This window comes from Patagioenas fasciata, chromosome 1, assembly GCF_037038585.1.
Source record: "Patagioenas fasciata isolate bPatFas1 chromosome 1, bPatFas1.hap1, whole genome shotgun sequence".
Lineage (NCBI taxonomy): Eukaryota > Metazoa > Chordata > Aves > Columbiformes > Columbidae > Patagioenas > Patagioenas fasciata.
Genome location: NC_092520.1, coordinates 115241787 through 115258338, shown reverse-complemented (window position 1 = coordinate 115258338; position 16552 = coordinate 115241787). Strand labels below are relative to the sequence as shown.

General features: G+C 35.2%; 1 long non-coding RNA gene across 1 annotated transcript in view; it reads left to right on the top strand.

The window, feature by feature from the left end:
• LOC139828780 (uncharacterized) overlaps window positions 1-15759 on the top strand; it is a 28355-nt gene extending 12596 nt beyond the window's left edge. Inside the window, exons 2-3 of the long non-coding RNA XR_011740724.1 lie at window positions 9003-9171; window positions 13189-15759. This is a non-coding gene — a long non-coding RNA (uncharacterized lncRNA). The remainder of the gene's footprint in view (window positions 1-9002; window positions 9172-13188) is intronic.
• Window positions 15760-16552: the final 793 nt, after the last annotated feature.

The window sequence follows — 16552 nt, the reverse complement described above, 5'->3', positions numbered from 1 at the left end:
GTTGTTCTATTACCAAACTGAACAAGCAGAAATGTAGACAAATATGCATGTTTACTCACATACACACATATACTTGTTGATGTTATCTTATGTGTCAATAATATTATGGACACTTGTGGTCCCTGTTCTTACTGTTCTAGCTCATGCAAAGAAAGTTCTAACATTTTAGCAATATTAAGGTAGAAAATTCAAATGAAAATACTATTTTAAAGTTTTCTTTGTGACATATTTTTGTATAATTAAAAGCAATTATACACATGTTGCGGATATGCAAGAGTGTGTGTGAACACATACACAAAGTCACAATCACATCCAATTTTCTTTTAATTTTTGAATGTAAGATAATCTACCCATTCTGAATCAGTTCCTACAGTGTTGTATCTGTTGCACTTAATTTGATTACCTTGTGTTCAAATGTAAGAAATAGCTGTAGAAGATCAACCAGACAAAAATCCAATTAATGCTTATTGGCTGAGAAGAGACAGAGTCTAGGAGGTAGACTAATATTTTCACCCTGACCGGTGGGTATATGTTTGCGATTGTTCACTTAAGTATCTTTTATTTTGAATACTAATTTTGCACATTATGCCTATTGGTTTTTCATTCTGAAATCATGTTTTATATCTAGTAAGGAATTCCAGGGGGTAGAAAATGTGCCATCTCAGTTGCACTATACAGTATTTTTTTCTTAAGAACGTGAGACCTCTGTTTATAGATGTGTTTAATTGAAGGGGAAGAGTAATCTGATTTAAGAAACTTCAAGAAGGATTTCAGAGTCTGACTTCAGAAATATTTGAAATATATTATAGATTCTTGTACAATATGGAATGTATATAAATAAATCTCTCCTCATGCCTTAACCTATCACAACCACAGTGGGTAACTGGTGCTCCAATCTATGTGGAAGGTGATGGCTGGGGATACATTATTAGCAGGACATATAGTCCTCTCCTAATTTAGCAGAATCAGAGTTGTGTAATCAGCAGCAGCTGTTAAGAATGAGGTGTGGAAATGACCTTACAGCCCTTGAGATTATAAAGAAGGTATGTATTTACGGCAGCAGACACACAGAGGATAGCTCCGCCCAAGTCGTGTGTAAATTTACAGTAACTGTGAGCTTGGTTAAATACAGTAAAGTGTTACATATTCATGAAAGTTTTAGGAACACCTATACATATTCGTAACCTGTCCCCAAGAAGGTGGTTCTTATTACAATGAGTTCTGGGAGACCATTTCCATAGCCTCCACCTCTGGCTCCTCCTGGTTGCAGCTGCACAGTGATCGTGAACCTGGGTCCTCTTCTCTGTGCAGGGTTACTTTTGGTCCAGTGTGATAAGTTGGTTAGGACTCAGACTGCTGAGTTGGTTAAAACTGCCATATCTCCTGTCCTGTGCCCAAGTTTCTGTTGTCTAGTTCACCCAAGGATGCACTAAGGATGCACCCAAGGGTTATTATCTTTGCAAGTCATCAGCGAACTCCTGCTTCTCATACAATTACAAAGCTCTCTGTTGGCTCCTTAAGTCTAGTGATGTGGGGCAAGGGTTAGTTCTCTAAGTGTCTTTAAGTGTTAGTTCTTTAAGTGTTAATTAGTTAATTGTTAATTCTCTGTATCAAGAAAATCTTGCAATTAGTTTTTAAAACTTCCGTTTAGTAACATTTCTATGATGCTACACTAATGGATTAATATGTTAGAAACAGAAATTAGAAGACACGACAAAGAAAAACTAGAAGTGAGAACATTGCTAAAGTCTCTACAAGCCTTTAAAAAAGATCACATTTCTATAATTTTTTACATTGCATGGTATTTATTGCAGCAGAAGCATCAGTCAGACATGATCTCATTCCAGAAAGATTCTCTGCAAACTCAAAACAAGGGTTGTGTATTTGAAAAATGTAGCAAAGATAGTTATTCACAAGAATGGTGTTTCTTATGCGGAATCCCTTCATTGGTCACTGTAAAGAACTACATACCGAACCTCATAATTGCACTGAGTGGAAGCTTAGATGGACCCATCATCTTAAATTCCACATGCTACTGGGCGTAAAACTGTATTTTGTGTGAAAAATGGCACTAGAATTTGTCTGGAATTTAAGAGAACAAGTCAGACAAGAAGCAAGACAAACTTTATTGTCTGTAGCCCAAAACCTCACAAGTCACATAAAGCACCTGGACAAGTCTCTGTTCTTACACAGTTAAAGTCAAATATCTAAAGCAAATTATTAAATTAGTTTATCTATATCTACTTACATGTGGAAAGCTTATACTCTTGCAGGCAAAGTCTGACTTTGAGTATTAACTTTTCCAAAGTTATTTCTACTACAATATTTGGAAAATCCAACTAAAATCATGCCATACTAGTATTTTTTTGCCACAAGAAAGCTGATTTTTTGAACTTTTTTTGTTAATGAAGGCATTTGTTAAATAAACAGAGCTACCTAACAGAACTTCTGATGGTTCTCCTATGGCAATATCCTCTGGATATATTAACAGCATTACTCTCATGTCAGTTAGAACCTACACTGCAGGTTTTAGTAACAGTAAATATTCTTGATCATACTGGAAGGTTGAGGAATATCAGTACAAGATACTGCTTTTTTTATATGGTATACTTTCCATCACTAGAGGTATGAGGACACATAACACCCTGCACATGTTTTCTGCTAAATTATAAACCAATGCATAAATATGATAGCTAAATACAGTAAATAATCAGCAAAATAAAGACTAAAAAGAAAGGCATAAGAATATGCAGATGAGTAAGAGTTGAACTATGAAAGAGTACGCTAATAATCAATAATTGTTACTGCAATTTTGAAACTCCATGGGAAGACAAAGGAGATTTTATAGTTTGAAGAAAAAGTTAAAAATTGCTTAAAGGAGGACTCAATTTCTTTTAATGGTTGGCTTCTCTTAGAAGAATATAGTTAACTGTGAATGGATATGATGTTATTTAAAGACAGGAGAGTGTACAAGTGAGGTGCAGAGTTAAAAGAATGTAGATTAGCACAAGAGATAAGTGGAAGCAAAGACTTACTAGCCACATCTGTATGAACAAAAAATCATTTTGAGCAGTGATGAGGCATTCATATGAAAACAGAACCAGTTTTCAGATTAAAGCTTGGGATTTTACTTCAGTCAAAACATGATGTAGTTTAAAACAAAACAAAACAAAACAAAAACATAAACCAAACCAAACAAAAAAACACCCACAACAAAACAAAACCTGTGGGCCTTTAGTGAACCTTTTATTTGAACATGTCTCACACTTTCTTTAAAAACAAAATTCAAATTAGAATATTTGATAAGTTCAAGTGAATAGCATATGTGGTACATTCATGAAAGGAGAAGGAAAGAAAATTCTGTTAATATTTTTTGTAATAGTTAAGTGAGATTTTTTACTTAGAACAGAAGGATTGGTTCTGGATACATCAGCAGCAAGAAACTCTACATAAAAATAGAGGAAATGCCTTACTGGGTTAGCTCAACAGTTTCTGTGGGCAAATATTTGTGTCTGGTAGTAGTAATAGGAAAACCCTATTTGAACACATGAGCTTCGTCACTTCCTGTGTTTCGTTCCCTTTGTACTCACCCAATATCTGTACCTGTTATACTAGGAAAGCTAGACAGGACACCTCAACTGGTTCTTTTGGTGTCCGTTTATTGATCTGTTGCACGCAAATTTCTCTAGGCCCTTTATGACCCTACTATAACTTCTACCACCACAGTGTTGACCAAATATAATGCATGCTTCATTATAGTGAGAAAATGTATTATCAAAACCTCTGTTTTGAATACATCCCTGTACAAAAATCCTGGGAACATACAATATTATGTAAAACATTTGGTAATTATACAAATTAAACCTTACCTGCAGCTCTCCTGCAGACTATGGGATCAGTTATTCCTTCTCCATATTTTCACTTCCTTGGTATTTGAACATTCATCCCCTACAATGTAGGCAGTCAAACTTTGTGACGTGCTCTGGGTTTTCAAGGAAGAAGAAGCCATATAAGTGAAAAATATTATTTCCTGTGACCAACGCTACCCTCTTGCTTTGGAAAAGGCTAATGGGACATATTCAAGTTTATATACATATCAAGAGTTTAACTTAACAAGGCAAGAAAGAACAAATGGAAAATGGAGCTAGGACTGAGCAGAGATTGAGGTGAAAATTAGAACACAGCAGCAAGGTTATTATTAAAGCCATTTGTTGTTAGATGTTGGAGAAAGGGGAATGAAATAGGGTGTTGTTAATGGGAACATATTCAGCAAATTTGTGACCTTTTGACAAAATACACAGGTCTTTCACAAAGAGCATCAGTTTAATGCTACTACAGTTTTCAGTATATGGTGACTGAACTGTGGAGCTTTGGGATGTACACCTCAAGGAAACATCCCTTATATTCACAAACCAGCATGGATTAGAGGAAAGAGGTGGGTCAAATCATTAACTCCTTACTTGGGCAAAGCTTCTGTTTGTGTCAATGGTATTGCTGCTCTGATTAACAAAGTATGGAAATATACACCAGAAAAAGGCAGATACACTGTCATCCAGTTGCTGATTGCAGCACTGGAAATCACGTTAGACAAGAGTTTCTGTCACTCTTTATTATGCTTTCGCATTTTCATATAATTACAGGTGTAAATGACAAGAAATTCAGAAGAGTCTCTTTAAATGTAAAATGTTTTCCTCCTATGCCAATATTTAAGCAATGCCTCAGTAACCAATTAAGACCAAATGACTTCACTTCAGTCAGACAATAAATGAATTAAACTGAACCCATGGTGAAGTACACATATCCCAGCCTAGACAGCAGCCAGTTTCTGTATTGTATGAATACTCACGCTTGTCACAAGCTGTCTGCATCCAGTTTCTAAAGGAAATTGGTGTGCAGACTGGCTCAGTCCATATTTAACGCTAGCTTCAGCAGTAATTAAAAACCAGGAGAGATCTTTAGGAAATCAATTAATTATGCATGTAAAATGCACCAACTAAATTTGGACGCACAATTAGATGACTAATCATAGTTTGAAAAGGCTGAGAATTGCAGTTGCACACTTACAAGAATGCTGGTGATCTGTGCTATCTCAGATGCCTGTACTTTCCTGTTTAGAAACTTCCTACTTCATTTGCTACTAACATCTGTTAGTCAGATATTTGACACACCTGTAACACAAGATAATGCTTAGCAAGCTGTTTACGCTGGCAATGCTAAAAGTGTCAACATCAATAGTCCAGAAACTTTAATACCAGAATTTCTTTGCTCATTAATGGGAATATTCTTGTGCCCAATATTGTGAAGATTCAATGGAAATCACTCCAGAAACTTGCATTTGCAAGAAACCAGTGTTATTAAAAAATGAACCTCCATTTGGGCTGGCATGTAGGGTAGTATTTATCAGTGCAGATTTGCATATGGAGCTGTATGGGAAATGATAATTTGTGACTGTTCTGAAATTGCTATGTTACTTCAAAACCAATGTTCTTTAAAGGCAAATATCAACAAATTTTTGAATAAATTGTTGCTTCCAGTGCGGCATGCCCTGCTGTATTTTGCAGCGTGACATGACAACATGTTGATCTGTAGTCATTTGACAATTCTAATAAGCTGCTGCCTAAGCATCTGAGTAGCTAACCCCAGATTAATTCTAGTTTTATCTTTTCAGGGATGCCTTAATCTTCTGATGGAAGTTCCCAGTAGAGTTACATTTGATTTGCAGGAAAACTTCAGGTTTATGGTATAGTCAGTTCTTGCTGGTTCGCTCAGAGGCTTTTTAAATATTTGTTTTTTTTTTTTTTTCTTTATTTTATTTAGTACACTCGTGTCCAGAAGATACAACCACAACAGAAGTGTTGCATTTCTCACTGTTTAAGTGTAAGCGTGAGACACAAAACATCTGTCATCAGCTGTTAAAGGGTTTTCATTCAGCAGATTAAAAGTACAGAACGAGGGTTCCTCAGGTCACAGAGCAAGTGAGTGATAAGAGGGGATAACTAGTACTCACTTCTCCCATTGTGTACTTCAGCTTTCACTGTTTTTTTGTGAAAGCAATAACTCTTGTATATCTGACTACAGAAAAGATTTAATGCATGATTATAAAAAACACAGAGGAACAGACTAGCTTTCTGCTTTTTTCTAGTACTTTTTATTTCACTGCTTCTGGAATCACCTGACATAACACCTGATATGAGTGAAATACAGCCCTGACGGTAGACTATGTAGCTTTTTAAGAGTGTAATAAGTCATATTATACACAAAAATATGACAAATAACATCATATCTCACTCAAATGCTGAAAAGTTTGGGAAGGAAAAATGAATTTTTTTAGATCCATCATTTAGACATTAATATCTGTAGAAAGTATTTGCCATGAGAAATATCACAGTGGTGTGATCAGGTTTGCCGTTTTTATGGCCTTTCCCTCCCTCTCATCAACTGGGAGAAACATTAAGAACATAGGCCAAATTCCCTTGCTGTAATGTACAATGAGTAATATTTTACTCTGAAAATAATCTTTAGTAATCATATTCTCTTGAATGGAACAATTTGGAAATAAAATATCAGTCAAGACAAGTCAGTTGGAACCTTTTTCTCTCCTTAGATGGAATAATATTTCTGCAAGAACAAAGTTAACAAGATCGGATAATGCCTCGGAGATATCCCTCCAACTAATGTTGTGTCAGAAATCTGACAACTTAAACTGTATCTTCTCCACCAAGAGAATTTCATGGCCCTTCTATATGTGTAGGGCAATAAAAAGTAGAAGTAAATTGAATAGGGACATTAAGCTGATATTTAAAGTTATTATAGACAGGATATGCTGATTCTAAATCCAAAGGATACGTTACAATACATAGACTGAACGGTGTCCCCTTGATTAATTTCCTACTTCTTTCATACTACTAAACATGTGAAATAATAACAAATCTTGTTCAATTAATCTTCCATCTAAAAACCAAGCACAGTGAGTGTAGTCACACCAGTGTGTCAATCAAAGCCATTTCTATGCCACACATGAGTCACGCATGTGTTGTGATGACCTGCAAGTATGACTAAAGACACAAATCTCTCTCATGTGCATGGTGTGGTATGCTGCTCTCCAAGTATTGCCATGTAATACAGTTCTATAAAATAAGGCAGAAAAAGATTATTCATGATATCAACACCTCTAATGCTTTCTTTAAGGACTTTAATACACTGGGAAATGTCTTTTCATACATTTTTCATGAACTGGAAAATGTTTTAAATAACTTTGAGTTTGTTATTCACTCTGCTGTAACAACTTTGGTTTAACTAGTAACCAGAACGACAGTGGCCTGAGATAGATCTACAAAAAAAGTAGACCTCAGTATTTCCTCCTCCTTTATGATTTGTGACTGAGAATTCCAGTCTACCGAGTCATGGCAATGCTACTTAAGCACTGGTCTAAACTGCAGAACAAGAGTTTCACCAATGAGTGGCAAATGAGCTCATCTAGCACTCTTCTGAGATGTACATGTATTTAATGTACTTACATGCCTCAGATGCAATAGCAATAAAAACATAAGTCAGCCTATACTTCTGACAAGGTTACGGAACAAAGTAGTGTCAGACCATAAGAGGTAGAGATGCAGTGAAAATTACTTCTAATAGGAAGTGGCAGTGTTACATTTCCATTCTTCAGAAAACCATATTTTATAATCCTGTTTCAAAAACTTTAAATCCGTCTTGTGTAATTATAATTGAAGACCGCTACCACAAATATATTTATCATTTTATTGAGGGAGAATATTCAGGACATGAATGATGAAAGGAATAGGATATTAGGTAACATCTAAAAATGCAGTTGTATAACACAAGTAAAAGACAAATGTCAGCGTAATGTGTACTTAAAAATGCCATTTCAAAACCCTTGGGTTTTCTTAAGTTATTCTAAACAAGAATATGTCCAACCCTTTTCCTGGAATACACAAACAATTTATAGTGTATCTTAATGTTGTAAATGAAATCTTTGTGCACCACTGTCTGTCCCAGATGTGTTATTCTTGGTAAATTAAGTTGTTTTAAACAGCACACCATCCAGCAATAAATGAAAAAACAGTGTTAGATGACTCCAGTGCAACCCATAAGTCACTGTTTCAGCAGTGGCCATATAGCTAGCTTCCTCTTATGTGTCAGCTTAGATACATATATATTCTTTTTGGTGTTGAAAACTGTTCAATTTTTAGTGACTAGAAAGCATACAACATCTGAAAAGAAGAAAAAAGAAAAAAGAGAAAAAGAAGAAAAAAAAATTAAGAAACTACAAAAGCAGGGCATCAGGTGGCAGCCTTGTTGTTGCGTCAATTTTTTTCTGTAACAAGCATATCCTCTATTGTGTGTGTCCACTCAGTCATTGATGGAATTTCTGTGTTTTCCCAATTTCTCACAATGACACTTTTCAATGCCATGATCATGGCTGGGAGCAGAGGTCACCACACTGCCTCCTGATCAGCAATTTTAGGCACAGCAAAATAAAAGATGTGTCAATTTGAGTTTGGTTGTTTTGGGAAGCAGGAGTTTCTTTTTTATTTCTTTTAGTCTAAGTGACACACTTTCTGCATTAAACCATTCATGACTTGTTCTTCCTTCTTTTAAACAATTTTCAGTACAATTATCTTTAGTTTTTTTAATGTTACCTTTATATACACAATAGTTTATTTTGCATGTTTGGTTCTAAAATGGTGAAGCCATGCTTAACACACTATTTTAATTGTTATTTGCAGAATGAAGAAAGAAGATACTCCTTACTGTTACACCTCATCTAGGATTTTGAAATTAAATTTTTAAATACAATTGAAGAAAAAAAAAAGTTTTGGAGGATTCCTTATGTTCAATGTCACCTCTCTACTCTTATCTGCAGAAGTTAAGAGACAAATCGCAGTATAAATATCAGTTATGTCCATGGAGATATTTTCCATATATAAATAACAAAACCTATCTCTGATATGCATTCTTTTTTCCTTCCTTATTCCTTCTAGGTTTATACTAATTTGACTTTGCTACATAGCTCATAGTTATCAAAATGAACTAACTCCACCTCTTAATCAAGACCATCAGCTTCCTCATCTAAATGGGCACAAGGCGAGCCTTTACAGAGCCTCTGCTACTTCATTTCATAGTCCTGGGATGAGAATAAACATCTGGAAAGTACGTTTTTATGACTAATATGTTGTTCAAATCCATATCTTTCCTACAACCCAGGGCTAGACCCTTAATTTATTACTGACAACGGATGCTCTAAAAGCGACTATTTTGTTTGATTTTACAGTTATGTTTCCTATCACAGACTGTTAATAGAAAGAAAATTCAGAAACAACCTAATATTATCCAGGCAGGGTTTTTTGAACTGTTTCCAGAACTGGTCAATACCATGGTAAATAATATTCAGAAAAATCTAACTGACAAGTAAATCTCACTGAAGTCCTTTGACCATTTTAATGACTTAATATCTTTGAAACTCATTATGCTGAGTGTAGAATTAATTTGCGTTAAGATACGTTTTGTTTCGTAAGACATGCTAAACCCTGATTCCATTATTGAATTTCTTTACAGCAAATGTACAGGTACAATGAGCTTGGCTATTTAAACAGACACATTGGATGTCAATATGGTAGTACCAAAAAAACAGGTCTATGCAGTTTTTACTATATTCTACATCTTACTTAGTTTCAAGGAAAGATTATCCCCTACATGTGTAAATGAATAACAAAAGTATTATTTACTGCATTTTTTTGCCTTCCTACTCTTGCTTAGACTGAGAAAATGAAGTTTAAAAATATAAAGGCAACATTTTATAATGCTTGTCTCCTTTTAATGCAAAAGGGTCCATCTAAACATCCTTTTTAGAAGCCATGAAACATGATTTTTTTTTTTTTTTTCCACCAGGGAGAGGACAAAATATTTTCCCGTGAGAGTTGTATTTGTCAACAGATATATGAACTATCATTAAGGTCCTACTGTAGTGTCTCCTTTAATTTCCCTTATATATGAGAGCCAAATAAATACATCTAAATAACAACTCTGAGTTATTTACACTTCAAAACTTTCCATGCCAGATTGGCTGGGATGAGACAAAGCCCCCAGAATGGCCGTTAATGTTTTGTGGCTCTATTGCTCTTCATTCAAAGAGTGCTCATGAGAGAAGTGTGAAACAGATCTTCAAGTCCAAACATTTTTCTTTGCACACAGAACGCTCCTTTTGTCTCCCCTCCTATTCACCTGTACAAACATAAAATGAAAGATTCATTCTGCACTAGGTGAAGTTCTTGATGCTCATGGCAAAATAAATAAAGAAATAATTGAGTGAATCACATTCTTACTGCAAAATGGAAAAGACAGGTTGAAGACAGCCTTAGACTTCTGTTGAAAGCAGCAGCAAGCAAGGCAAGTCCCTGAGCTGTCACCAGCTGTGGTGGTGTGAGGAGAGCATTTTTTTAGGCTATTGAAGTATCTATATCAGCAGGGAGCCATACCAAGGCAGCTCATTTAGCTCTTTTAGAATTGTCTCTTATGAGAACTGAGGACACTAGTTACAGGGATCTCATATATTTGCTAATGTTTCTTCCACTTATACAGGCTATTAGAAAATTATGTTCCATTCTATTCCTGCTTTTTCTCTTCTGCTACTGAACTTGTTATTGAACACAGAAGCAAGAGAGTGTGAAGAAAATTAAGTGACATACCACAACAGGGTAGGGAACAGTGCTTGGAAATACATAGACCAATTTCTCTATTGAAGAAACATAAGAAATATGTCAGATTTTTCTTTAACAACAGACCTGAATTTCTCTGCTAGAAAACACAATAGCCATTTATTACTTTAAAAGGCATTAAGTTATGTCTGGCCTAAGTGCTATTCATTGATCTTTCCAGCTGCAATATATTTGGCCAGATATGAAAATGCTATAAGCAGTGTGGGATAACTAGTATCCGTTCAATGAATCCAGAGTGATTTCCTGACTGATACAGATTTTATGGTGACCATTTTAAGTTTGTAAATTAAACAAGTTAAAAAGCAATTGCATGTGAATGAACAGGGGTTCCCCTGGAGAACCCGGTTGTATAATTTTTCATACAGTGAGGGAACACATTTAAGTTCACGTAGTTTTTACACCAAAATGCAAAGTGCTCAGGACTCTCTAACACTGGTGTTATTTCTTCAGAAAGTAAAAGAGAACTAATTTCTGATTATTCACCAGAAAACATCTTAGAAGGTCTTTCTCAAGACAACTCTGTTGTTAAAACTGCACTGATTGGTATATTAAACCTACTCCTATTAACTCTTTTAGTTAGATGCAGCAAAAAAGAAAAAAAAATCAGGAAAAACAAAGACAACTCTGTTTTCTTCCTGTGAGGGCCATGCTACATTAAACTTTACTTAGGTGTTCATATGGCTACAAGGTATCTCCTCTGTTGTCACCTCGTACTAAGCCTGTCAAACCAAGTACTTCCAGGCAAACTTTGCCCAAAAGCTGTTCACCTTTTTTTGTTGTTGTTTTTGTTTGTTTGTGGTTTTTTTTTTTTTCTTTTTAAGACCCTTTTTCCTTAATGTTTGGAGTCTGACACAGAAACCAAATGGAAGTCACATTCAAGTTTATAAACTGCCAAGTGTGATCACGGTAGATGATTTTGATGGCTTGCTGTGCCATGATTTATGCCATTTCCCTACTTCTTCATTCTTCTAGGCTCAAAATGCATATTATTTTTCATACCAGTTAGCTTAGGGACTCCACAAATCCAACTGAGCATTACACTACGTTATTATTATAGCAGGTATGTTTTGAAGCACTGAGCAGAGTTATTTGGCTGTAACAGCTTTGAAAATTTACACTCGATATCAGCCCCATTACTATCCCCCAGGTCCAGAAGAAATAACGCTCCCTTCTCTTCCCTCCCCCCATTCAGCGTCACGCTTCCTGAGCAACATCTATGGGCAGATTCTTTGGTCCTTGATATTGTAACTTAAGCCTTTACATCCTCATGGTCGGAGAGTGAATGTGGAAGTACTCTGTATGCATGTACTTCCTTGTAGCTTATTAATGACAGCATTTTTTCTTTTTAATATTCTGTCCATGTTCCTGTTCACAGGAAGGCTGAATGATGTAGACTGTTTCTTGAAATCTTTGCCTTGATGATTTTTGCTTCCTTTATCCATGTCAGTGTGAGGTACAATCAAGAAATAAAAGCCTATTTTTGAGATACTGATACAAAGAGCAGAGTGCTTCCCTCCTCACCCCTTCCCTTCACTGTCTCCCTTTTCTTTTTCGAGCAAACGATAATTTTTTATGTAGGGCTTTCTTTGGGAATCAGATTGATTTTGTCTTCCTCTTCAATGCTCATATGTAAATGCTGCCAAAGAGAAGTCTGCATAGAAGTCAGATTCTTCTTAAAGTTCATTCTCATTCTGAAATTTCATTACCACTCATGTTTTTTTGTGGATATTTGCTCTACAGTTTCACTCCATTCCCCCCCCACCCCACAAATTATGGACATTTTTATGTTTCTATAGTGTGGAGCTAACAGAAAACTTCCTAAAAATGCCACACACATTAAACGTTCTGCAGTGACTTGCAATCTTTTTTGTTCTTTTTCACTGACAATTGAGATAAGCAGAGAGTTATTAATTCTTTCTCTATAACTATTTTTGGATGAGTTTTATAACTTATTATGAAGCATTTGGTAATTTACTAAGTATTGCTCAAAGAATTTGTCAGTCTGTGATACAGCATACAAGTTTCGCTTTTTCCAAGGAGATATATTAAATCATATAAATAAAATCCTTGAAGAAAGAGGAAATAAACAGAGAGATTTTCTTCAACAAAATCAGCTGGTTCATCAGACCTACGTCTCAGACGAAAACTGTGCTTAAAGAAAGTCACAATTTATTTTTTCTTAACTTTTCCTACACGGGCTTATTATTAATGCCATCTAGTATATTCTTGGTCAGTCACACATAAAAAGAATTTTCTCTGAATGAATATCTTACAATGTGTCAGCAGCCTTAGTTTTAAAGGCTCCCAAAAGGAGAACAACTCCAACTATGCCCCTAAGCATACTCAGGAGGCTTTAAATATGCATGTTTGTCAACATATGCAATCTAAAATATACTTACAACATTTTAAATACTTTCCTTTTATTTTTTTTTTCCTGAATTATACACAAAAGCAACATCTGAGAAGATCAAACTGTTACCTGTATTGAAGACGGAATACATGAAGAACCTTGAATTCCTTAATCACATGGATACAGGAGAAGCTGGTGGCCTCCACCTACACAAGCTGTGGATGAAATTGATGAACAACCGTTCAGGTCAACTACAGACTGACAGTAGTAATTCTTTTCACAGAGGTGCTTACTAGTGTTTGTAAGGATTCTCTTTTGCTAGAAGCTATATGCATAAAGAGATAAGGAAATTAATGTCTGTCTAATGGCAGATTACAATACAAATGTATCATGTTTGTTATTGTTACTAGGGTAATGTCACTGCAAGCATGGCAAAGTGGGCAGTAAAAGGCATCCACCATCAATGCCCTTTTAAACTTACCCTTTGCACATGACTGTTCCTTTGTTTCTAATGATCAGTCGCATTTCATGTCTAGTAGGACTGTTCTAATGGGGAAACTGATAAAGTACCTCATGCAAAAACCATACACATAAACCCTGTCTCCCTAGATAAACAATTACCAAAATCAGACACTTCCCCCATTTGTACTCTTGAGTCTATCTGTCCAGAATATTCTGCACCTAAACAGTTCTGCTTCACATCTTCTTCATCCAGCTTACCAAGCAGCTCCAGACTCCTATTTTTTTGCAAAAAGCAGAATTCACAGCCCTCACAATTCCTCTTTTGATCAGACCTGGCTGGGAAGTGCAAAGCTATGTGTGTTAGCCACCGCTATTTTTATTTGGTTTTATCTCCGTTTGTGTCAATACATAAAAGGAGCTAAAATTACACCTTCAACTTAAAAATTAAAAACCTCACCCATTTGCAATTGCCTCTTTAGCAAAGATAACTTTGAACATGTAATATAAGTACAATTTCTTCATGTCTGTATTCTTCAAGAGATCTTTAAAAGATTTGGAGACATGCTTGTGGTTACTGCACTTTAAAGAAAACTGTTTTTTTCATGCAGACCAAAAGGGTCATTTTAGTATGTCTTATACTTTGTATACCTTGTGGATATTAACTCGAAGTACATACCCTCTTTTCTCATGCAAAGTGTTCAAAACAGGCTCAATGTTGTATTTTTTATTCTAAAATATGCAGATCTCATGTGCTTAAACAGTAACCTTAATTAAAATGTTATGCAAAGGCAAATTTGAGGTCAAGCAACTAGGGAATATTTTCTCTTGGGATGTTAAATCAATAATGTAATTAAACCATGGGAGAGAACCAAGATAAACAAATATGTCATAAAAGTGGATAACCTTATATCTTCTTTGTTTTTATAGTTGTGTGTATAGCAAGAAAATAGAGAAGTGTACATTAGTATAATATTTTTTTTGTGTTTTTTAATGTACGTTTATATGCATACCAAAATTACTATATGATACAGAAGGAGGGAAGCCAATGTCTGTACATCACCTATAGTCACCTTCCTGAGAAACTGTAGCCAGAAAAGCAAAATGTGAGTGACACAGTCACAGATCACAAGTGAACAGAATTTTGTCCTCATAACAAAAGCTTTCAAAAACTCTTCTTAGAGGTTCTTAATCTTATTTAAAACTTACTCTTCCAGGAAATAAAATACCAACCCACAAATTTTGAAGGGTGTGTGAATAGCGCTGGTAGAAACTGTAAAAACAATCCTAGAGTTTTTGACAGGATTTGAAGAAACACTAGGAATGATGCAATTAGTTTTTAGTACTTTTCTTCAGTATATTAGGTAGCAGAGGCTGATGGCTTGTATAGGAAAACAAAAAACAATATCTGTATATTTTCCTAAGCCCTTTCTAACTTCCAGAATGTGACCCTGTAGATAAAATAGGATTTGCCTGTAAATCATAAGTAAATTGAAGGATTCTCCCCATCTATTCCCCCCCCTCTACTCCTTCAAATTTTAAGAACATGTTCCTGATCTTCTGACTTCATGGGGACAATTTATAGTGAAGAGACCAATATATTTTTATTTTTCCTTTCAATTAGGACAGTTTAATTACGCTGTGAAAACAACAGAAATGGAGGTCTATCTTTGCTCATCACCGGGAGAATGAACACAAGTTGAAACCATCAACATCAGGGAAAACTTTTAGTGGACAGAAGAGGGGTATACTAACTGCAGTGAAGGATGGATGGATTTCACAGTTACCTACAGTGAGGATGTTACATGCCAAACAGAAATGTAGAAAAGACATTTCTATAGCAAGATTCATTTCATGTTAACATTCTTGCTTCTGATGACAAATTTGTCATCAGGAAAGAAAACGGAATATTGTGATCCATGAGAGCAGTCACTGTAAGGAAAAAGTTGTTTCAAGCTAAGCCTGTCTATATTTAGTTAGCTACTGGAAAAAAAAGCCAAAGTAAAAAGACATAACGGTAAAACTATACAATGCAGTTCTTTCTCCACAGTCTTGACTCCATTACCCATTTCAGTATTCTTTCAGAAAATAACTCCCTGCTGTGAGGAATTTACAAGAAATCTGCATAACAGTAATTGTTCACTGTAATTTTCTCTAAAGACTGATCTAACATTCTATTATTAATGTTGCACACTAACATATAGGCCTCTGAATTATCCATATTTAATAAAACATTGTAAAACTCCAATTGTGTAACTGTTTTATCATTTCATCAAATATTTCCTCTGGGTGGTAACCACTGGAATTCAGTCAAGGAAGACTTTTGCTATATTTACACACCTTCAGTCTCTGATTAGTGTTCGAAGCATATCCAGAGTAAAGCCATTAAAATTACTTACATTTATAAAAACTTAGGACATTTCTTCATTTTTTCCTCTTGAAATAGCAATATTTCTTCTAAATTATTTACATTCATCTAGTTTCATACCACAGGAAATTTAATCTTATTCTGCTTTCCCACTGGGCTTCCCCCACACTCTTAAATTTTATGGTCTGTTAATGTTGAGCATTTAAGTTAGCTTGCATGCATTTTTTGTGAGAAGTTTCTAAAGATGATTGTCTTTGATTCAATTAAAAAATTCATTACATCTGGTGACAGCAGGATTGTTCTTATAACTTTATAAACTGAACGAACATCTAGTATTACTTCATTAATCTGATGCGGTTTTGTTTAGTACTGAATATGCACTTACACATATACATAAGAAATTGTTCACACTTTGGACCATGCTTGCAAGTGTCCATTAGCTTTACTGACCTAATACAATATACCCATAATTCCACTTATTTATTATAAGCCTTTTCATAGTCTCCCTAGGTAGTATTTATTAGGTCATGTCAAGTGCTGTTTGAATACACCAATTCTGTTTCCAGACCTAACACAGAGCCAGCTCTGATGTCTGCATCATCTTCCCATCTTGTAGTTCTAGAAGGAGCATGAGATTTT